This window comes from Macaca fascicularis, chromosome 13, assembly GCF_037993035.2.
Source record: "Macaca fascicularis isolate 582-1 chromosome 13, T2T-MFA8v1.1".
NCBI lineage: Eukaryota > Metazoa > Chordata > Mammalia > Primates > Cercopithecidae > Macaca > Macaca fascicularis.
In genome coordinates this window covers 87,646,348-87,671,434 of record NC_088387.1, presented here as the reverse complement: position 1 = coordinate 87,671,434, position 25,087 = coordinate 87,646,348, and positions in this window count along the sequence as shown.

Below are 25,087 nucleotides of genomic sequence, written 5' to 3'. Positions count from 1 at the left end.
AGGTGTGAATGTGCTATATTCATTATATTGACTTTTGGGGTTGATTTCTTTTAGATGAGTATTCTCAAGAGTTCATTAAATTATTGACTGCTCTTAGTCTTTCTATTCATCTCCCCTAACCTAACATAATCATTGCTAGAGGGCATTTTGGCAAACATCACTGTGTTACCCTAGATAAACATGGCACTGTGCGCATGCAGCATAAAAGAGCTAGGAATGGCATGCTTCATCAACAGTAGCAGCTGAATTCTCCTTGATGATGTAGATAAAAGCCTTGGTTTGGTGACAATGGGTAGGCATAGTAACTATGTGCTTGCTTGGCAAAAATGACAGGAAAATAAGAGTTTTGATATATTCTGATGGGAAAGCTGCAATATGCTTCCTAATTGTGCAAATTGAATCCCTTCTTTATACGTTCCCAAGACTGCAATCTTTCTTTGTTGACTTTTTAAGGTAAAGGACAATTACAAAACGGCCACGCAAGCAAAAATACTTTAAAATTTTTTTAAAGAGTTGACAATAAAAGTCAACATATATTTTAAAAAATATATTATTTTTCCCTGATACTGTATATTTCGCAGAACATATTTAGTCAAACAATGAAACTCCTGAACAAAATTCTTATGTAGAAATGTATGCAATTTAATACTTAGTACATAATTCCAACTGCAGTAATATTTTTAGAAGATTATAATGTACTGGAAAAGGAGATACTCATCTTCCTCAAATCTATAGGTTTAAAGTCAAAAGTCACCAACTTTTTGATAGAAACTAGTATATTCTCATTGAGGCTTTGGAGCAATAGAAAGATATACGGAAAGGAATGGAGGAATATATGGGGGGGAATGGAGGTTTACATAGGGAGCACAAGGCAAGTACACAACACTTTCACCTCACTGGGAAAGCCACGAGCCAGGCTGCAGTGATCAAATGATTTCTAATCCCTGTTTCACAGTTGTTTATGCCTGCTTTCGGGGCTCTCACGATGCGGGAGCTCTCCAAGGGGATGACTGTAATATTTCCATTCTGATCACCGGTATGGTAAGGGCAAGTACAGGATCACATAGGATGGGACCCCTAACTCTGACTCAGCAGAGAAGTTCTTTATCTTCTATAAAAATTCATTTTCTGTAGGACACATCAGTAGAAAATCCTCAGCATTTGCCCCTTTCTATTGACTCCAAGAGTTAAATTAGATAACTGTTTAGACCATGTATTTAAAACTTAATTCTTAAATCTGAGAAGCAGCCTAATGAAAGGGAGCATGGGCAAAAGAAGATTCCCAATTTTGCACCTTATTTTGCATTTGGTGAGGAATCAGGCATGTCACCCACTTGCAGTTACAGAGTTGGAGATACTGTAAGGACACTTGCATTTGAGTGGAATCAAAAGGTGTCCAGACATAAGCTGTTCTTCTTTACCCGTGTAGCAGTGCCCTGAATGCTTCCACCACTGTACTTTCCATGTGTTCTCTTGTTGCCTTTCCTTGGCACTGCCGTGAGAAGTGGTAAAATATTCACTTCATTTAGGTTACAGAAGTCTAAACCCAGAGGAGAAAAACGACTTCTTTAAGGTCAATGACTAGTTCGTAGCCAAGTCATTCCTTCCCAAGCATCCCTCCCTTCAGAAGATAACCTGGGTTTTTGACAAAATATTCAATTTCCTAGAAATTTCTTTACTGAACCAATAGTCCTGAATTGTGTAATTGTATATTTGAATAGATAGACCAAGGGAAGGCCCATGGCTCCATTGATTTAGGCTTGGCTGTGTGCTGCAGCAGTCAGGCAGATCTGATACAAACCCGTACTTTGGAATCAATTTTTTTTTTTTTTTTGAGACGGAGTCTCGCTCTGTCACCCAGGCTGGAGTGCAGTGGCACGATCTCGGCTCACTGCAACCTTTGCCGCCCGGGTTCAAGCGATTCTCCTGCCTCAGCCTCCTGAGTAGCTGGGATTACAGGCACGCACCACCATGCCCATCTAATTTTTGTATTTTTAGTAGAGATGGGATTTCACCATGTTGCAGGCTGTGGAATCAATTTTTAATGCTCAATGCCTGATTAATATCTATAGATAGTACATGGTTAGGTACAGAACAAAAGTTGAGTGGAAAATTACATATATTTTTAATTTCTAGCGTCGTAAGTAAAATAGGGGTGAAGACTAAAAACTTTAATTATGTATGCTGCTTCCAAAGTCTCTGTCAAAATACCATCAGCAAATTGTAGTCAGATTGATTGAGAAACCACAATTACAGAATCTTTCAGTTAACAGGAAAAGACAGTAAAAGCTATAGTTCTTTAATTAATAACAAAATGTACTGTACTTTCCTTGTCATGTTTCTTCTCTTGTAAAATATTGCTTATTGCTTTTTTACTTTAATGTAAATTAAATTTTTCTTGAATATTTCTCTATTTTTAATTCCCTAATTTAACTGATTATGCCGTCTTTGCCTTAGATATTTTCAGTTCTCTAAAAGGCTTGGCTATCGGTTACTAGAAGGGGCTTTTTAATCTATCTGATGGTATAGTACATTCTCAAAAGTAATGAAAGCAAAAAAATTATTTTTCCAAAGAAATGCAAAATGACAGTGGCTTAAAATGAAAAAAACTTAAACTCATGTTTTTCATGTATCTAAAGACTCTTCAATCTATCGTCAAAACGCAACTACAGCACATGGAGAAATAAGAAAGGATTATTTCAAAGGTAATTTGAATTTTTTATTCATAGTAATAAAAATTTTCATTATAGTAATCGAAATTCAAAATGGCTAATATATATATTTTTTTGGTTTGTCCTTTTAGTTGGACATAGTATACAACAAAGCATATTTTAACTTTTATCACAAAAATAAAATAATGATTAATCGATAAGCAGAAGTGGGACAAAAGAGATTTCTGTTCAACAAATGGAATTATTTGCTTCAAAAATATTCACATTTTTATTTTTAAATTTGATGAACTTGCAAATAATTTACAACTGGGAATGGGTGATGAAAAGAATCCAAAAGTATGCTGCTCCTTTTCAAACGTTTTCATAATATATTTCATCATTTCATGGTGCTTATTTCCATTGAGGCACACAGAGCCATTTAAATTTATTTTAACAGTGTTTTCAGCCTTAAATTATGTTTCTGGACAAACTTCAGAACTTTTTTACGTAATATATTTTTATGACTTTATCTTAAGATTTAAATAACCAGCAAAGTGTGGTGGCTTATGTCCATAATCCAGTACTTTGGGAGGCCAAGGCGGGCAGATCACAAGATCAGGAGTTTGAGACTAGCCTGGCCAACATAGTGAAACCCCATCTCTATTAAAAATGCAAAAAGTTAGCTGGATGTGGTGGCAGGTGACTGTATTCCCAGCTACTCGGGAGACTGAGGCAGGAGAATCACTTGAACCCAGGAGGCGGAGGTTGCAGTGAGCCAAGATCATGTCATTACACTCCAGCCCCAGTGACAGTGCAAGACTCCGTCTGAAAAATAAAAGAGAGATTTAAATAATCTTGCTAAATGATACTGTGTCGAATTGGTGCGTTCTTAGTCTAGCTGACTTCAGGAGTGAAGCCACAGACCTTCACGGTAAGTGTCACAGCTCTTAAGGCAGCACGTTTGGAGTTGTTCTTTCCTCTCCTCCACTGTTATTCATTCCTCCAGGTGGGTTTGTGGTCTTGCTGGCCTCAGTAGTGAAGCTGCAGATCTTCGTGGTGAGTGTTACAACTCATTAACGTGACATGGACCCAAAGAGTGAGCAACAGCAAGATTTATTGCAAAGAGAGAAAGAACAAAGCTTCCACAGCATGCTAGCTCTGGCAGCCTGCTTTTATTCCCTTATCTGGCCCCACCCACATCCTGCTGATTGGTCAATTTTACAGAGAGCTGATTAGTCTATTTTAAAGAGAGCTGATTGCTCTATTTTACAGAGAGCTGATTGGTCCGTTTTACAGAGAGCTGATTGGTCCATTTTGACAGAGTGCTGATTGGTACATTTACAATCCCTGAGCTAGACACAGAGTGCTGATTGGTGCATTTACAATCCTTTAGCTAGACAGAGTGCTAGACAGAAAAGTTCTCTAAGTCCCCACTAAGTTAGCTAGATACAGAGTACTGATTGGTGTATTTACAAACCTTGAGTTAGACACAGAGTACTGATCGGTGTATTTACAAACCTTGAGCTAGACATGGAGTACTGATTGGTGTATTTATAAACCTTGAGCTAGACACAGAGTGCTGATTGGCGTGTTTACAATCCTTTAGCTAGACAGAGTGCTAGACAGAAAAGTCCAACAAGTCCTCACTAGGTTAGCTAGATACAGAGTACTGATTGGTGTATTTACAAACCTTGAGCTAGAGGCAGGGTGCTGTTAGCTAGACATAAAGGTTCTCCAAGTCCCAACTAGACACAGGAGCCCAGCTGGCTTCACCTAGTGTATCCTGCACCAGGGCTGCAGCCCCACTCCTCAGCCCTTGGGCAGTTGATGGGACCAGGCCTCCTGGAGCAGGGGGCAGAGCAGGGGGTGGTACTCGTCGGGGAGGCAGTGCGTGGGAGCCCACTGAGGGGGAGGCTCGGGCATGGCAGGCTGCAGGTCGCAAGCCCTGCCCCGTGGGGAGGCAGCTGAGACCCGGCGAGAATTCGAGGGGGACCCAGTGCACCCTCTGCAGCTGCTGGCCCGGGTGCTAAGACCCTCACTGCCCAGGGCCAGCGGCACCGGCCAGCTGCTCCGAGTGTGGGGCCAGCCAAGCCCATGCCCACCTGGAACTCGCGCTGGCCCGCAAGCGTCCCGTGCAGGCCCGGTTCCTGCCCAGGCCTCTCCCTTCACACCTCCCCAAAGGCAGAGGGAGCCAGCTCCAGCCTCGGCCAGCCCAGAGAGGGGCTCCCACAGTGCTGTAGCAGGCTGAATGGCTCCTCAAGCGCTGCCAGAGTGGACGCCGAGGCCGAGGAGACGCCGAGAGCGAGGGCTGCTAGCATGTTGTCACCTCTCAATACAATAAAGAAATAAATGATTATATGCTATCACAACTAACAGTTCTTAGTCATAATCATTAACTTTTAATATTTTACAGAATAGAATATTTTACAAATAATGGGAGAGATCTTTTCAAAAATTTGGAATATGTCTTAATTTATAGGTATCATTACTAATAAACATTGTCAATAAACATTTATAATATGACATTTACTCTTTCTTGTATTAAAATATATTCCTTTTCTCTATCAGAACCTTGACTTAATTATATTAAGATAAGCAAAAAGATGTTTAAAATTGTTGGGCAGCAGAGTTTCATAAGCAAGTGGCTAATGCAAGCTCAGTGAAAAGGAGCATTTTTATCTTCATTGTTGTTGAAATGTGTTATCTTGGAATCAGAAAATGTTTAACTTATCCAGGTAAAAAGGCAGTTATTGCTATATCTACCTCAGAAACGTCCTAAAAGCAGGAACAAACTGATGTTATTATAGCTGTAAAGCACATTGGGAGTTACAAAATGCGTCTCGCTTGATCTCTTAACTCTGTGGAGACAAAAACCATTTTCTTCATTCATTTTCTTCATTTTACAGCTGGAAAACCTGCGGCTCAGAGAGATACTGTGGAATGAATTTCCAAGTTTCCACACATAGCCAGGTGTGGCCAGGTATGGCCAGGTCTTCTGTCCCATCATCCAGCACAGTTTATCCTGAGGAAGATAAACTGGGTGAACGAGACAAAGTATGCAAGGTTTTTTTTATTGACTATTAATAAAAATTCCCAACTCCTACTGTGCCTCCACCTTTAAAATGCCTGGGGACTGAGGTGTAGGCACAGTATACATATAAACATGCTTATTTTTTTTTACCTATTACATGGCAGTACATGAGAAGCTGCAGAAATATTTTACTTGTCACACTTCCACAATGATTTTTTACAGAAAAGTAATGAGAGCAAGGGGTATGATAGGATTCCTGAGGTCCCTTCCAGCTCTCATTCTGCAATTCTGCCATGCTGAGAGCAGAATAAATGCTCACAAAGAGCACAGCAAATGAATTAATCCACTTCAGGCAAATGCAAGTTATACTTTGAAAGACAGTAGTCCTGACAGCATCTTATTTCTGACAGCATTCTTGACAGTCATTCTGAGACTGACATAATGCTTGGAAAAGGAAATATTTGGAATTTGTTTTTCTCTATTAATTCTTTTACCCGATGAGTTCTGCAGACTTTACAGAGTATAACTAAGGACATCCATTTTAGCTATCTATCCATCAGCTCAAAATCTCTTTTGAGTTCCTTTTTCTGCCATCCTGAAACAACTTATTTGCTTTCCCCAGAGATTCAGATAAACAATTGCATAAGGGCAAAAACTAACCAGATGACATTTACATTTTAAAAACCCTTTTAAGATTCATACTTATCAAGTTAGAGGGGCAGTGATTATCGGATCTGAAGTTTAAAGGAAAGGTTTTAAGAAGAGGCAGGGTCATGGATTATGAAAGAGGAGGTGAAGACATTTCAGATGGGGGGAGAAGGAGATTGCAAAAGAGTAGAAGTGGAGGCCTGTATGCAAAGATGTGCTAGCAAAATTGTGGTGGGGATTAAGGAAAGCTGGCCTGAGGGGATTAGAAAGGAAACAAAATGAAGTGTGAAAGTTATGAGGCAGGCAGTTAGGAAAAAGTCTTTCGATGTTAGGCTGATTTTTTTTTTTTTTTCCCCAGCCTTTGGGAAGTTAGCATTTCCAGCTATGGAACCTTTTAAAAATGAAAGTTGAGATTCTTTATCTTCCATTTCATAGCCTGCTTTCATTGTTGCCCTATAAAAGTGGAAAATATAGGGTATGGGTCCGTTCCTGGAGCTCAGGCCTACAATGTAACTAGATGTGCCCTAGCTTTAGCAGGTTTCTCAGTAGGGTGGAGAATTCAGATATCTGCTAACTCCTGCCTAAAAGTTCTAGCTCAAACTACATGACACTTGGTAGTGACATCTAGAGCTCCTTACATGCTGGTTTTTAACCCATAAGGCTGAAAAATGCCTTTCAGCTTCCTCCTGTGAATTCTTTGAGTGACAAAAATAGGAAAACTGGAGGAACACATCTCTCTCAGTGTTTTGCATCTTGAATGAGATATGACTTCTTTGGTTCTAATAAAATAGCGTTTATTAAAATAATGTTTTAATGAAATTACTCAAAATTTTAGCTCACATTATTCATCTTATATTTCCTTTCACCTTTTTATACTGCCTCAAATAAAATAATGTAATAAATTGGTGATTAGTCATTAGTGAAATAGGAAAGATTCATGTTCACTAATGCAATATTATTATCACATTTGTCAACATCATATCTTCAGTTGCTACTGACCATATTAGCAATTTTTAATTTACACATATTTTGTATATTATAAGTGTTATAAAAATGAATTTCTCTCACTAAATTAGGTAATATAATTTTTCATGCAACAGATCATTTTATCAGTTTATTTGAATAAATAATGGTAATGAATTCTACAATGCATTAAAATGCATTAAAGTATTTGACTTTCTTTAATCACAACCAGAAGTAAAATTAGGTGGACTAAAACCATAATTGAGTTTATGGGTTGATGGATAAATAGTTACTTTTAATATAAAGCCATAGAACCTAAAGGGATATCAAGTAAATGTTCTGTGCTGGAATTTATAGTTTGATTCTAACATTATTTTGTGACCTTCTGCCTGGATAGAGACAAATAGATCTGTTACTGTAACAAATGTTCAATTGAAAACATCTCATGGCTGCTGGAACAAAGTGATTGCTTGGCTGAGCTGCCCTTCCTTCCTCCTTTTATTCCTTTCTCCTTCATTAGGCATGTTTCCATTCAATCACATCACCATCATCAGTGGACAGTCTGCTTCTTGGTTATCTTGCTCTAGCCTCTGTAAATACGTGCCCTGCTGCTGTGATAGAAGAAAATGGCAAAGATGAGTTGAGTGGATATCAGAACACTCCCTGACTTTCAGCAGGAGAAGTGTACCCTTCCCATTCATCTCAAGGCATTCAGGGCATCCGGCAATCATGCAGTGACACAGTGACACTCTTCTCCCCAGAGAATTATCACGTTTTTAGGAAAACACTCATTCTCTAACTGAACGCACTTCCCTCATAAGGCTTCTAAACAGTCTTTGAGCTATATTTCTCCTTCCATTCCATAACTCTGAGACAATATTTCTGTGTCCATTTGTTCTCTTATTCCTCTCACCAGCCTTTTGCTTGCTCTCCGCCTTCATGTTTTTTTCTCAAATTAAAACCTGAATTCTCTTCCTAACGTCATTTCACTCTGGACCTTCTTGAATAGGGATTCTATGGTTTTTATTGTTTCAGAATGTCAGTAAAAAGAATGCCAGTAATTTCTGCTTCTATCTCAGATGAATAGGTTATCATCTTTGCTCAACAATACGTTGTTTCTTGAAATCCAGGCATGATCAAAGCAGGAGAGGAGTGTCACATAGTGTCTTTGGGAGTCAGACAGATCTTAGGAGTCCTAGATTACTAACTTGATGACCTTGAAAATTTGATTTTTGTTTGTTTGTTTGTTGTTTGTTTGTTTTTTGAGATGAAGTCTTGCTCTGTCACCAGGTTGGAGTGCAGTGGCACGATCTCGGCTCACTGCAACCTGCGCCTCCCAGGTTCAAGCAATTCTCCTGCCTCAGCCTCCTGAGTAGCTGGGACTACAGGCTCGCACCACCACATCCAGCTAATTTTTGTATTTTTAGTAGAGATGGGGTTTCGCCGTGTTGGCCAGGATGGTCTCAATCTCCTGACCTCGTGATCTGTCCACCTCAGCCTCCCAAAGTGCCAGGATTACAGGCATGAGCCACCGGGCCCAGCCTGAAAAATTTTTTAAGTGTAAATTCTCTTCTCCTCTAAAATGGAAGTACACAATAGTGGCTTCTTTGCTTTCTTGTGAATGTTAAATAGAATGATATAAGTGAAATAATTAGCACTGTGTATGGCACCTCATAAGAATGCAGTGTTACCATACTTCTCTAATAATGCTACTGTGGATCAATTTTTATTTTTAATGTGTTGAGGCTGGTGATTTAGTAGAAAGACTATGGGCTTTGAAGGCACATACATCTGACTTTATGTTCTGCCTTCACCACTATGTAAATGGGAGATCTTGGATAGTTTATTAACCTTGGCATCTCAATGTGATTATCTATAAATTGAAGTTATGAACACCTACTTAACATCTCCACAGTGAGGGTAAAATGTCATAATAAAGGTATGTGACTAAAACAGTGACTGCCATATAGTAATTACTTGGCAAATGACATGGCCTAGAAATAGAATACTCTTCCCATTTTTGTTGTTTTGAGACAAACTCAAAAATTGCCTTGTATATTCCATAACAACTTTAGCATTGGCCTCCTCATTTGTATTTTCCTTTTGTCCCACCATCATTTGAATAACTTCAGAATTACCCTTACTTTGTAATATATATCACATTTGCACTGTGTTATCATTGAGAAATCTTCTAAGATCTTAAAATTTGAAATTACTCTTGCTGACCATCATGATTTCTCCTTACACTCCATCACTTTCCTATCCTTCAAGTTTATCATATCTAAAAGTTTTTTTTATATAGTCTAGGTGTTTGCACACACACACACACACATAATTATGTATGTATATATATGTGTGTGTGTGTGTGTGTGTGTGTGTGTGTGTGAGAGAGATCATATTATCTCTAAAGAGAGACAATTTTATTTCCTCTTTTCCAGTTTGGATGCCTTTATTTTTTCTTATGCCTGATTGCTCTGATTAGAACTTCCAGTACTACGTTGAATAAAAGTGATGAAAGTGGGCGTCCTTATCTTCTTCCAACTCTTAAAGGAAAGGGTTTCAGCTTTTCCCCATTCAGTATAATGTTGCCTGTGGGTTTGTCATATATGGCCTTTATTATGTTGAGATATATATACCTTTTATGCCTGATTTGTTGGTTTTTGTCTTTCATTCTGTTGATGTGATGCATCATGCTTATTGGTTTATGGATGTTAAACTATCCTTGCATCTCTGGAATAAATCCCACTTGATCATGCTATATTATATTTTTGATGTACTATTGGATTTTGTTTGCTGGTATTTTGTTCAGAATTTGTGTGTCTATGTTCCTCAGGGATATTGGCCTATAGTCTCCTTTTTGTTGCTTTCGTTTCTGGTTTTGGTATCAGGGCCAAATCAATGTTGGCCTCTTCAAATGAGACTGGGAGAATTGCCTCCTGTTAAGTTTTCTTGAAATAGTTTGAGGAGAATCAGTCTTACTTCTTCTTTTTAAGTTTAGTAGAATTTGGCAGTGAAGCCATGTGGTCCTGGAATTTTCTTTGCTGGGAGGCTTTTTATTATTGATTTGATCTTTTACTCATTATTGGTCTGTTCAGGTTTTCAGTTTGTTCCTGATCCAGTCTTGGTAGGTTGTATGTGTTCAGGAATTCATCCATTTCCTCTAGGTTTTCCAGTATATTAATTTGTAATTGTTTGTAACGTCTCTAATCTTTATTATTCCTATGGTATCATTTGTAATGTCTCCTTTTTGTTTCTGATTTTGTTTATTTGGGTCTTCCCTATTTTATTTTTGGTTAGAAAAGCTGGCATTCAATCATGTTTTTTATCTTTTCAAAATAACCAACTTTCTGTTTCATTGATCCTTTGTGTTTTGGGGGGACTCTTTTTGTTTAGATCTTTATTATTTCTTTTCTTCTATTAATTTGGGGTTTGGTTTGTTCTTGCTTTTTAGTTTCTTGGGGTTCATCATTAGATTATGTTAAATCTTTCTACTTTTTTGATGCATGCATTTATTGCTATAAAATTCTTACCACTGCTTTTGCTATATCTTATAGGTTTTGGTATTTGGAGCTTTGATTTTTACTTGTTTCAGAAAACCTTTTTGTTTTCCTGCTTAATTTCTTCCATGACTCATTGAGCATTCTGGAGTAGTTGTTTAACGTCTATGTTTTTGTACATTTTCCCCAAAATCCTCTTCTTAATTGATTTCTACTTTTATTGTATTATGGTCTGAGAATATGTTTGATATAATTTTGATTTTAAAAAATGTGTTGAGACTTGTTTTGTGGCCTAACATATAATCTGTCCTGGAGAATGTTTATTGTACTAATGAGAAGACTGTATTCTGTAGCTTTTGGATAAAATGTACTGTAAATATCATATCTGCTAGGTTCATTTAGTCTAAAGTGCAGTTTAAATCTCATGTTTCTTTGTTAATTTCTGTCTAGATAATATTCATAATGCTGAGAGTGGTGTGTTGGAGTCCCAAACCATTATTATATTGAAGTCTATCTTTTCCTATAGATCTTATAATATGTGCTTTATATAGCTCCATGCTCTGCTTTTGGGTGCATATGTGTTTAGAATTGTTATATTCTCTTGCTGAATTGACTCTTATATGACTATATAATGACCTTCTTATACTCTTACTACTATTTTTGACTTAAAGACTGTTTTATCCACTGCTAGGTATAGCTATTCTGCTCACTCTTGGTTTTCCTTTGTGTGGAATATCTCCTTTCACCCCTTTACTTTCACTCTATATGTGTCTTTAAAGGTGAGCTTTACTTTCTTGTAGGCAGCCTACAGTTGGGTCGTAACTTTTTTAAGCCTTTAGCCAGTCTATATCTTTTAAGTGGAAAGTTTAGTCCATTTACATTTAATATTATTATTAATATGTAAAGAATTATTCTTGTCATTACAGTAATTGATTTCTGATTGTTTTGTATATCATGTATTCCTTTATTTCTCTCTTACTGTTTATCATTGTGGTTTGGTGGTTTTCTATAGTGGTAACGTTTGAGTTATTTATCTTCTTTATATATGTGCTTGCTCTACTAGTGGGTTTTATACTTTCATGTGTTTTCATGATGATGGATATATTTATTTTGCTTCCAGGTACAGGGCTTTCTTAAGCATTTCTTGTAGGGCCAATCTAGTGGTGATAAATTCCCTCAGCTTCTGCTTGTTTAGGAAAGATTTTATATCTCCTTCATTTATGAAGGATAATTTTGCTTGATGTAGCAGCTTTGATTGAGAGTTTTTTTTTCTTTCAGCAGTTTGAATATATCATCACATTCTCTCCTAGCCTGTAAGGTTTCTTTTGAGAAATTTACTGTTACTATGATGGTGGTTCCTTCATAAGTGACTAGACGCTTTTCTCTTACTGTTGTTTGAATTCTCTGTTTGTCTTTGACTTTTGACAGTTTGTGTATAATATGCCATGGAGAAGACCTTTTTGAATTGTATCTGTTGGGGAACTTCTGAGCTTTTGCTATGTGGAAGTTTAAATCTCTTGTTATACTTGGGAAATTTAAGCTATTGTTTTGTTAAATAGATTTTCTATTTCTTTTGTTTTCTCTTCATCTTCTGGGATACTGAAAATTCAGATATTTGGTTGCTTTACGATGTCACCTGTATCCCATAGGCTTTGTTTATTCTTTTTTATTCTCTTTTTAAATGTTGCATTTAAAAAGAGTATTACATCGCTAGAGTATTACAAAAGACCTGTCTTCAACTTCTGAAATTCTTTCTTCTTCTTGGTCTAATTTATTGTTGATGCTTTCTTTTTGTATTTCATTCAATAAATTACTCAGTTTTATAATTTCTATTTTTTTTTGTTTTTATTTTACTTTAAGTTCCAGGATATATGTGCAGAATGTGCAGGTTTGTTACATAGGTATACATGTGTCATGGTGGTTTGCTGCACCTATCAACCTGTCACCTAGGTTTTAAGCCCCACGTGCATTAGCTATTTGTCCTGATGCTCTCCCTACCCTCAACCCCACCCTGCCTGACAGGCCCCGGTGTGTGTTGTTCCCCTCCCTTGTCCATGAGTTCTCATTGTTCAACTTCCATTTAACAATGAAAACATATTTGTTTTTCAGTTCCTGTGTTAGTTTGCTGTGGACAATAATTCATCCCTGATCTTACTCCTTTTTATGGCTACGTAGTATTCCGTGGTATAAATGTATCACTTTTTTTAATCTAGTCTATCATTGATGGGTATTTGGGTTGATTCTATGTCTTTGCTATTGTGAATAATGCTGCAATAAACATATGTGTGCATGTATCTTTACAATAGAATGATTAATGTATTTTTTGTTATATACCCAGTAAGGGGATTGCTGGGTCAAATGGTATTTCTGGTTCTAGATCCTTGAGGAATCGCCACACTGTCTTCCACAATGGTTGAACTAATTTACACTCCTACCAACAGTGTAAAAGAGTTCTTATTTCTCCACAGCCTCACCAGCATCTGTTGTTTCCTAACTTTAATAATCGGTATTCTGACTGGCGTGAGATGATGTATCATTGAGGTTTTGATTTACATTTCTCTAATGATCAGTGATGTTGAGCTTTTTAAAATATGTTTGTTGGCCACGTAAGTGTCTTCTTTTGAGAAGTACCTGTTCATGTCCTTTGCCCACTTTTTAATAGTTTTTTTTTCTGGTAAATTTGTTTAAGTATCTTGTAAATTCTGGATATTAGACCTTTGTCAGATGGGTAGATTGCAAAATTTTTCTCCCATTCTATAGGTTGTCTGTTTGCTCTGATGATAGTTTCTTTTGCTGTGCAGAACCTCTTTAGTTTCATTAGATCCGATTTGTCAATTTTAGTTTCTGTTGCAATTGCTTTTGGTGATTTAGTCATGAAGTCTTTGCCCATGCCTGTGTCCTGAATAGTATTGTCTAGGTTTTCTCCTAGGGTTTTTATGATTTTGAGTTTTACATTTAAGTCTTTACTCCATCTTGAGTTAATTTTTTATAAGGTGTAAGGAAGGGGTCCAATTTCAGTTTTCTGCATATGGCTAGCAAGTTTTCCAGCACCATTTATTAAATAGGGAGTCTTTTTCCTATTGCTTGTTTTTATCAGATTGTTGAAGATCAGATGGTTGTAGATGTGTGTTGTTATTTCTCAGGTCTCTATTCTGTTGCCTTGGTCTATATATCTGTTTTTGTACCAGTGCCACGCTGTCTTGGATACTGTAGCCTTGTTTGAAGTAGTTTGAAGTCAGGTGGCATGATGCCTCCAGCTTTGTTCTTTGTGCTTAGGTTTGTCTTGGCTATACAGGCTCTTTTTTGGTTCCATATGAATTTTAAAGTAGTTTTTTTCCAATTTTGTGGAGAATGTCAATGGTAGCTTGATGAGAATAGCATTGAATCTATAAGTTACTTTGGGCAGTGTGTCCATTTTTATGATATTGATTCTTTCTACCCATGAGGATAGAATATTTTTCCATTTATTTGTATCCTCTCTTACTTCCTTGAGCAGTGGTTTGTAGTTCTTCTTGAAGGGGTTCTTCATGTTCCCTGTTAGCTGTATTTCTAGGTATTTTATTCTCTTTGTAGCAATTGTGAATGGGAGTTCATTCATGATTTGGCTTTCTGCTTGTCTATTATTGGTGTATAGGAATGTTTGATTTTTGCACATTGATTTTGTATCCTGAGATTTTGCTGAAGTTGCTTATTAGCTTAAAGAGCTTTTGGGCCGAGATGATGGGGTTTTTTAAATATAGGATCATGTCATCTGCAAATAGAGACAATTTGACTTCCTCTCTTCCTATTTGAATACCCTTTATTTGTTTCTCTTGCCTGATTGCCCTGGCTAGAATTTCCGATACTATGTTGAAGAGGAGTGAGTTTCTTAATCTTGAGACCTAATTTGGTTGCACTATGTTCTCAGAGACTGTTTGTTATTATTTCAGTTCTTTTGTATTTGCTGAGGATTGTTTTAGTTCCAATTATGCGGTCAATTTTAGAGTAAGTGCTATGTGGCACTGAAAATCATGTATATTCCATTGTTTTGGGGTGGAGGGTTCTGTAAATATGTATTAGGTCCACTTGATTCAGAGCTGAGTTCAAGATCTGAATATCATTGTTAATTTTCTGTCTTGATGATCTGTCTAATATTGACAGTGGGGTGTTGAGGTCTCCCACTATTATTGTGTGGGAGTCCAAGTGTCTTTGTAAGTCTCTAAGAACTTGTTTTATTAATCTGGGTTCTTCTGTATTTGGTGCATATGTATTCAGGATAGTTAGCTGTTCTTGTTGAAGTGATCCTTCTACAATTATGTAATACCACTCATTGTGATTTTTTTATCTTTGTTGGTTTAAAGTCTGTTTTGTCAGAGACTAAAACTGCAATCCCTGCTTTATTCTGCTTTCCATTTGCTTGGTAAATTTTCCTCCATCCCTTTATTGTGAGCCTGTGCGTCTTTGCACATGAGATGGATCTTTTGAATACAGCACAACATGGGTCTTGACTCTTTATTTAATTTGCCTGTCTGTGTCTTTTAATTGGGGCATTTAGCCCATTTACATTTAAGGTTAATATTGTTATGTGTGAATTTGATCCTGTCATCATGATGCTAGCTGGTTATTTTGCACACTAATTGATGTAGTTTCTTCATAGTGTCATTGGTCTTTATATGTTGGTGTGTTTTTGCAGTGTCTGGTACCGGTTTTTCCTTTCCATGTTTAGTGTTTCCTTCAGGAGCTATTGCAAGGCAGGCCTGGTGGTGACAAATTCCTTTAGTATTTGCTTGTCTGAAAAGGATTTTACTTCTTCTTTGCTTTGAAGCTTAGTTTGGACAGATATGAAATTCTGGGTTGAAAATTCTTTTCTTTAAGAATGTTGAATATTGTCCCCCACTTTTTTCTGGCTTGTATGGTTTCTGCTGAGAGATCTGCTGTTAAGTCTGATGGGCTTCCCTTTGTAGGTGACCTGACCTTTCTCTCTGGCTGCCCTTAACATTTTTTCCTTCATTTCAACCTTGGAAAATCTGATGATTGTGTGTCTTGGGGGTGATTTTTCCCCTGGAGTATCTTAGTGAGGTCTTCTGTATTTCCTTAATTTGAATGTTGGCCTGTCTGGCTAGGTTGGAAAAGTTCTCCTGGATAATATCCTGAGGTGTGTTTTCCAACTTGGTTTCATTCTACCTATCTCTTTTGGGTATTCCAGTTGGTTGTAGGTTCACTTTTTTTTTACATTGTCCCATAGTTCTTGGAGGTTTTGTTCATTCCTTTACATTTTTTTTTTCTAATCTTGTCTGCTTGCCTTATTTTAGCAAGATAGTCTTCAATCTCTGATATTCTTTCTTCCACTTGATTGATTTGGCTATTAATACTTGTGTAAGGTTCACAAAGTTCTCGGGCTATTTTTTTCAGCTCCATTAGGTCATTTATGTTACTCTCTAAAATGGTTATTCTAGTTAGTAGCTCCTGTAACGTTTTATAATTGTTCTTACCTTCTTTACATTGGGTTAGAACATGCTTCTTTACCTCAGCGAAGTTTGTTATTACTCACCTTCTGAAGCCTCCTTCTGTCAATGCATCCATCTCATCCTCTGTCCAGTTCCATGCCCTTGCTGGAGAGGAGTTGTGATCATTTGGAGGAGAAGAAGCACTCTGACCTTTTGGGTTTCAGTTTTTTTTTGGGATTCTTTCTTATCTTCCTGAGTTTGTCTAGTTTCAGTCTTTGAGGCTGACCCTTGGATGAAGTTTTTGTGGGGACATTTTTTGTTGATGCTGTTGTTGATTTCTGATTTTTATTTTTTATTATTATTATTATTTTCAATGGTCAGGTCCCTCTTCTATAGGGCTGCTGCAGTTTTCTGAGAGTTCACTTCAGGTCCTGTTCATCTGGTTTGCTCCCGCGCCTGGAGATGTCACTCATGGAGGCTGGAGAACAGCAAAGATGGATGCTTCCTTCGGGATCTCTAACCTTGAGGGGCACTAACCTGATGCCAGTAGAAATGCTTCTGTATAAAGTGCCTGATGACCCCTGTTGTGGGGGTCTCACCCAGTTGGGTGGCACAAGAAGCAGAATGCACTTAACGAAGCACTTTGCCTATCCCTTGGTGGAAGGGGTGTGCTGCGCTGCAGAGAAACCCACTCGTCTATGATGCCCAGATTCCTCAGAGTTAGCAGGAGGAAAGACTAAGTCTGCTGGTCCACTGACATTATGGGCACCCCTCCCCCTAGGGTCTCAGGCCCAGGGAGATCAGAGTTCTGTCCCTGAGACCCTGGCTGGAGTTGTTAAAATTCCTGCAGGGAGACCCTGCCCAGTGAGGAGAAATGGATCAGGCTCCAGCCTGAAGAGGCAATCTAGCCATGGTCTGCTACAGCTGGTGTGCTGGGCTGTGGGGGAATACCCCTTGGGAACAAGCCATCCAGTCTCCCTTGCTCCACCTGGGGAAATGTGTGGCCTGGAGCTATAGTAATGGCTGCTGGGCTTGCCACCGGTAGCTTAGTGTGTTAAGTAGCTAACAGGCACCTGTTGGCTGCCGCCCCTTCACCTAACGAGCTCAGAAGGCTTAGGCAGCAAGCAGCAGCAGTGGTGGTGGTGGCTGCCCCTCCCCTACCGGGGAACTCAGCAGGATTGGGCAGATTTTAGTTTAGTGGCTATTGAGAATCTATGTGGCTCCGTGGTTGGGACCCAAGGCCCCAGTGGTGTGAGCTTATGAGTGGGATCTTCCTATCCATTGGTTGCACAGTTCCATGGAAAAAGCACAGTTTCTTAGGCTGGGTAGCACACTCACTCACCGCCTCCCTTGGCTGGGGGTGGGGGCTCCCCTGCCGCCTGTGGCTCTCAGGTGGGCGACAATACTACACTGCTCTTCCTTCCTCACCGTGAGTCACACCAGCCACCTAGTCAGTCCTGTTGATGGAACCTGAATACCTCAGTCGTCAGTGCAGGATTTGTGCACTGTTTTGGCTCTTTGCAATGGGAGCCTCCGATCATTGCTGCTTCTAATTGGCCATCTTGGCCCTGCCTTTAAAAAAGCTCTATTTTTTTTTTTTTTATGATAGCTACCTGTTTGGCAAATTTATCATTCATATCCTGCATTTTTAAATTATTTCTTTGTACAGTTTTTCTGTGTTCTCTTGTTTCTCACTGATATGGTTAGACTTTGTGTCCACACCGAAATCTCATCTTGAATTTTAATCCCCCTAATTCCCACGTGTCAAGGGAAAGACCAGGTGGAGGTGATTGAATCATGAGGGCAGTTTCCCCATGCTGTTCTCATGATAAGGAGTGAGTTCTCACGAGATCTGATGGTTTTATAAGGGTCTCTTCCCCCTTCGCACGGCACTTCTCCTTCCTGCCTCCTTGTGAGGAAAGGTGCCATGCTTCCCCTTCACCTTCCGCCATGATTGTAAGTTTCCTGAGGCCTCCCCAGCCATGCTGAACTGTGAGTCGATTAAACCTTTTTCCTTTATAAATTACCCAGTCTTGGGAAGTTCTTTACAGCAGTGTGAAAGCAGACTAATACACACACTGAGGATCTTCAATGTTGTTATTTTGAATTTGAATCTGTTGCTGGAGAATTATTTTGTTCCTTTGGAAGCGTCATATTTCCTTGCTTTTTAATGTTTCTTGTATCCTTACACTGATATATGCTCATATGGTGTATGAGTCACGTCTTTAGTATTCTTGAGTTTGCTTCCGTAAGGGAGGATTTTTTTTTGAAGTTGTATCTATGATGTTGGTTGGGTGGGGTATTTTGGCTTTGCTTCTGGGTGTGTACAGTAGTGTAGTCTCTATATGATTTTTTCAGCGGTGAACAGCATCAATGGTGTCTGTGATTTCCTCAGTGAGTTGGGGTGCAGTTGGTGGTGGTGGCTGTGATGAAGCTTCACTGTGGATGGGAATGTCAGGTGGGGCACTCCTTAGGTCCCAGTGGTGCAGCAGTGGGCCAAGCATGCCTGTCTTGGGCCCTGTGGTGGCACACACTTGCACCAGTGTTAGTAGATTTAGGTAGGCCAATTTTGTACCTCTAGGCATTTTGCTCACATGCCAGTAGTGGCAGAGGTGGACTGGGCAGATGGGTGTGTCCGTAGACCCCTGGGAAGTGGGCATGAAATGGCTGATGATGGTAGCAATGGCAGGATGACCCCCTGGCTCCCAAGAAGTCTCTGCACTGGTTTTGGCATTGGCTCTGATAGGCGGACAGGCCAGTCCCTAGGCTTGTAGGTGGTGCATGCAGGCAGGTGCCAGCTGTGGTGGTAAGGGCTAATTGGGTGGTCCTCACCTCAGGTACCCAGGAGAATTCTCATATGGCAACAGTTATGGATGGAGATTTGCAATCCCCAGGCCTTCAGATAGCAAGCTTGGCACTGGAAGTGGCAGAGATGGATCTGGTGGACCTGTCCTTAGGCCCTCTGGTGGTGTGTGCAGGTGCTGGCTGTGGTAGGCACAGATGGGGTTTCAGAACCACAGCAGAATGCTTGGGTGGGAGGAGCAGTAGCTGCACTGCAGCCCTGCTACTGGAAAAGGCACAGCTGTTGCCACTGGCAACAGCCACAGTCAGGCAGTTTGGGAGCATGCGCTTCGACCCTAGGTGGTGGCAGGTGGGAATACCTGTCCTTAAGATGCCGGTAAATGCACAGTGGTTCTCCTGCCAGAGGCAGTGGGGCCACCACTAGGGGCTTGTGCTTTAACCCTGGTGGTGGCAGCAGCTGCAGGTGAGGGTTCCTGAGGCATGTAAAAATGCATGGTGGCTTCTCCACTGGTAGGGGCAGTGGGATTGCTGCCAACAGCTCACACTTTGGCCCTGGCAGCAGCAGCCAGCCATGGCAGTGACTGTGGACAAGGAATGTCTTGTGGAGACACAGGAGCTGTAGTTTCTCAGGGCAGGATGTAGTATGGTAGGGGCTGGGCTCTCAAAATGGCAATGTAGCTGCTTAGGACTCAGGGGATGTTTGGCACCAGAGTCAGCTCCTTCTTTGGACCAATGGCATTGCACTGCCACTAGGCAGCTCCCTATGTTCGTTTCAGGGCCTGCAAGGATAGAAGTCTCTTGTGCTAGCATAGCAGGAATGTGGTGGGAATGTAGTGGGAATGTGGACTGAGGTCTTTCCCTTATCCTTTCTCCACACTGGAGAGTCCTTCTAGGCTCCTAGCCAATCTTACCTGAGCTCACCCCCTTCTTCTTTGGTTTAGGCATTTCCTGTTCTTTCTGTAATTAGCATGTTCTCTTTCAGATCGATTTGAAGCGTGATTACCTACTTGCTGTTTTTGCTTTGTGGAGGAGGCGAGCACCAAATGCCTCTAAGCAGCCATTTTGGTGCCCCTCCTGTATTTTGACATTTTAGTGTCTGTAGGATCTGTAGTGATATGTAGTGATATATAGTGTACCAATACATATATATATGTGTGTGTGCGTGTGTACTTTATATATATATGTGTGTGTGTATATACATATATAACATATATGTGTACTGGTTATATAATTTATATAAAATATATATATTTTATATATATAACCAGTACACATATATGTAAGAGAAAGAGAGGAGAGGCAGAATACTCTCATGAGTACTGCTCTCTCTCTATATAATATGAGAGTGCTTCTTATAATATATATTAAGAGAAATACTGTCATATTATGAGAAGAAAGGCAGTCTTGCAAAGCCTCTCATTGTAAAATTTAATTTCTGGAAGCAGGCTGCAGGGGGAGGCTTATGAATAATGAGGAGAGAGAAAAAGGAAAATTTTGAAGGAAAAAAGGAGTAATTTTCCTGGGATTGAATGATAATTCAAAATGCAACCAATCAATAAAACAGATAAATCTGTATGAAAAGAAACTGCTGGCCAGAATACATATTATATATGTTGTAGTTTTGTTAGTAAAAAATGCTCACAGGGAAACTAACAGCAGAAAACTAGAGGTTTTTGAATCCCCCAAGAACTCGAAGAAACATCTGTTCCATGCATTGCAAGGCCAAATGTTAATAATGGTAATATGCTACAGAGAAATTTTTACTTCGTGTTTTGTGGTCTCCGGCCTGTAAGTTTATTTAGGTATATCACTACTTCCCCAACCTCACTCCCAACCTTAACTTAAAATATGTATATAATGCTGCAATGGTCACTGGCGCATGTAATAACATTGCAATAATATTTGATAAAATATCTTACAAAGTCCCCAAGAATAATCATTTGAACTCATTATTCTCTTGCTGTCTTCACTGACTTTCCCACAAAATAAAGGCCCTGTGCTTCCAACGCATATGACACTGGGAGAATAATAAAATGCGATCATTTGTTTTATTATACACTATTATAAAGAGACCCTTTAAAAAGAGACCCTTTATAATTCAGTGTGCTGTTAGGAAAAAAAAATAAGGTCATCTATTGTCTTACGATAGGTTGTGTGACTAAAAGGATGGAAGCTAATGATGCAGGTAATACAGTATGGACGATGATTTACCTCTGATTTTGTCCATTTGCTCTCTGGGAGCAATTGTTTGCTTGGCCTGAGGAAAGCAGCATAGATGCTCTCCCAGAGACTTCTTAGTTCATTCCTTTCAGCCTTTTGTGAGAATAAATAGCCCTCTTCAGGATTTCATATGAAGATAGCCCTCCTACAGGCTTGCTATCACACTCATCTCAGCAGAGAATTGCTACAGACAGATATGCTGCAGGCCACTCCTTTTCAGTGAGATAACTAGAATATGTGACCACCATTGGCCCAGGGATTTGGCAGAATTCTAGCAACAAGGAGGACGTCTCTCCAAGTCTCTTGTTTCTATTGCCACCTCTGCCTGAAGATGTTTTAGAAAAAGTGCCAGGGCTGGATGCTGTGACTCTCGCCTATAATCCCAGCACTTTGGGAGACTGAGGCAGGTGGATCACAAGGTCAGAAGATTGAGACCATCGTGGCCAACATGGTGAAACCCTATCTCCACTGAAAATACAAAAATTAGCTGGGCGTGGCGGCACGTGCCTGTAATCCCAGCTACTTGGGAGGCTGAGGCAGGACAATCGCTTGAACCAGAGAGGTGGAGGTTGCGGTGAGGTGAGATCATGCGCCATTGCACTCTAGCCTGGCGACAGAGTGAGAACCCCATCTCAAAAAAAAAAAAAAAAAAAAAAAAAAAAAAAAAAAAAAAACAAGAAAGAAAAGAAAGAATGCCAGGCCCTAAGTATGACTGGCTGTCAATGCCCTGCCAGAATATCTTTCAGTCTTCAGAAGGGTTCCTGAAAAGTATATCTTTGAGCATTCCATATCTGTGCCTTGGTTTTCAAATGAAAACTCTTGACAAACAACTGTTGACCTATCGCTTGTCTCAGCATATTTTTAACTTGGCTTTAGTGAACTCTGATTTCTGGTTAATGTATACCCAGTTCTGAGTCTTGTTCTAATACTGGATCTCTCTTTTTTTTTTTTTTTGAGACGGCGTCTCGCACTGTTACCCGGGCTGGAATGCAGAGACTGATCTTGGCTCACTCCAACCTCCACCTCCCGGGTCCAGGCAATTCTGCCTCAGCCTCCCGAGTAGTTGGGATTACAGGCACCCGCCACCATGTCTGGCTAATTTTTTATATTTTTAGTAGAGACGGGGTTTCACTGTGTTGGTCAGGCTGTTCTCGAACTCCTGACCTCATAATCCACCCGCCTCAGCCTCCCAAAGTGCTGAGATTACAGGTGTGAGGCACCGTGCCCGGCCCTAACACTGGATCTCTGTACCTAGAAGGTGTGAATGATATTATAGGGTATTCCTTGGCCTCTATGAGAACACTGGCTGATATTAGAGGTGAGAATAAGGCCTAGCTAAGATTTTCACTGGATAGAAGGTAACCCATCCACCAGTTCTTTAGCTATGCCCTGTTCCCAGTTAGTTCAACTGCCCATCATGATGCCAATTTCTATTTTCAAAATGCACATTCATTTTAATGTCAATACCTTGGGGTAATGAGGGCCAAATAAAAATCTATTATCAGATGCTTCAGTCTGTTAAGGCTAATATAACAAATTACCTTAGACTCACTGGCTTATAAACAACAAACATTTACTTCTCACAGTTTTTGAGGCTGGAAAGTCCAAGATAAAAGTGCCAGCAAATTTGCTGTCTGCTGAGGACCCAGGTTCTGGTTTAGAGATGGTAGCTTCTTACTGTGTCCTGATATGATGGAAAAGGACAAGAAACCTCTCTGGGATCCCTTTTATAACCTAGTCTATTCGGTCTCTGTAGTCACCTCCCAATGACCGTACCTCCTAATACTACCACATTGGTGATTAGTTTTCAACATATACATTTTGAGGGGACACAAGTATTCAGACCACAGCATTGAGTAACAGGTTATTAATATTAAGCATTATTTGATAGTCAGCTGGGAGAAATATTGAAACATACGCCACTGATAACAGCATAAACAGGTTAGTTTGCGGAAGTTTGGAAGTGAGTAGAGGAGGCAGGTCTTCAATTATGTTGCTTTGTTTTGTTTCCCTTTATTACACAGGCAGTCCCTTCTTCCCTTTCATTTCACTGCTAGCCAATTGCTCCCACAATCTTCATTTATAAAGCTTACTATGTTAAGAGCCAAAGTAAAATAATTATGAAATTAATAATACATTACTATTTTATTCTGAGGTTAAATTTATTTGAACATAGTCTAGTATCTTAATAAAGTGTGTCCATGAACTCCAGTGCAAATAGACATTTCCATGCAACATTTGATTTTCCAATTCTTTGTTTCCACATTGAGATTGCCTTCCTGTTTTCCCATTTAGTCTATTTTTTGTTTGTCATCCCTTGCCTTTTGTTGAATTCTTATGCACCCCTGTTTTGTGGGTATTGTCAGTTCCTCTGGCTTAGATTGTGTACGTTTACTAATAATAGACAATATCTAGTTTGGAATAAGGCTAGAAATGCTATTAGACGTGAAATGAAAGGCACTGTGGAAATTATGTCATCTCTCTCCTTGGAAAGCTTTCAACATACAGGACAGATGTGGGCTGGTTGACACAGTGTCATATTTATCAGAATAGATTCATGTTTTTATGAGTGCTGAGCCTGCGTTTGTTTTCATGATTTTCTATTTGGTGGTTTAGTATATATTTTATTGATATTTTTACATGCAATCCTTTCCATAATTATACTTCTCAGGGAATATTAAATTCAACAAATTTTTATTGGTTTCTTACTTCTTGTCAGGCACTGTGGCAGGTACTATGGTTTCATGGGAACAACAAAGGTCTACTTTTTGCCTCCACCAAGTGTATGGTCTAGAAATAATTCATAATAATAACATTCACGTGGTATTTCATAGTTAACCAAATGCATTTATTTTTATCTTCTCATTTGATCCTCATTACACTGTGAGAGTAACAAGAGGGGGTAATAACATTCCCATTTCACAGAGGAGGAGAATGGCTTAGAGAGGTAAAGTTAGCTTCTCAGGGTCATGGCTAGTAAGAAACAGACTTAGGGCACTGAGTAGAATAAACTGTATTTTGAAATTGTCCTACAAAAGATAATAACCCTTAAATTCCAATAACAGCATGTGGCTAAAGACATTTGCTTTGTCATACCTCCAAATAAGTATTATTATCTTTTCGATTAAAGTGGTTTCTATCATCCATATTAAAAAAAAATAGATACAGTGAAAAGAATTGTTGTAAAGGCAAGTCATTTGACACTGTCCATCAAATATTACTGTTGTTTCTCAGTCACGTAGTTAAATCTTAAAAGCACTAATTTATATGTCAGACCAATAACATAGTCCAACAGAAGATCAATTTAAATGGACATTTATTCGTTGATTTTTATTTTTAAAGAGACACCAGTAGAATAAAAAACATTTTATAAAAGAAACAGTAATCTTTTTCTTTGCTCCTTCTAGTTCCTGCTGCAATTCTGTCTGGCTCTCTCATACTTAACACAAAGGCACATGAAAGTCAGAATACCTCTTTATCATCAGTTGCAAGTATTGCCTTTCTTCTTCCTTTTAAAAAAATAGACATGATTATTTTAATTAATAAATTCACATGTAGTTGATAAGATTTTTACATACCATCATCACTGCAGGTGATCAGCAAACATACGAAAAATATCCAGTACTTTAAAGGAGAAAGAGGTGCTAGAGCTTTTCAAATTATTTTTCTTACCTCTGTGCAGCATTTGACATTCTTAACCACTTTTCTCTTGAAGTTCTCTTCTTCCCCTAAATTCTACAACTCTGTATTGCGTAATTCTCTTCTTAGCTTCAATTCTCTGATTTTTTTCACTTTCCTCATGCTTTCAAAGGTAGTAATACCTTGAATTTCTATTTTTAGCCCCTTTCT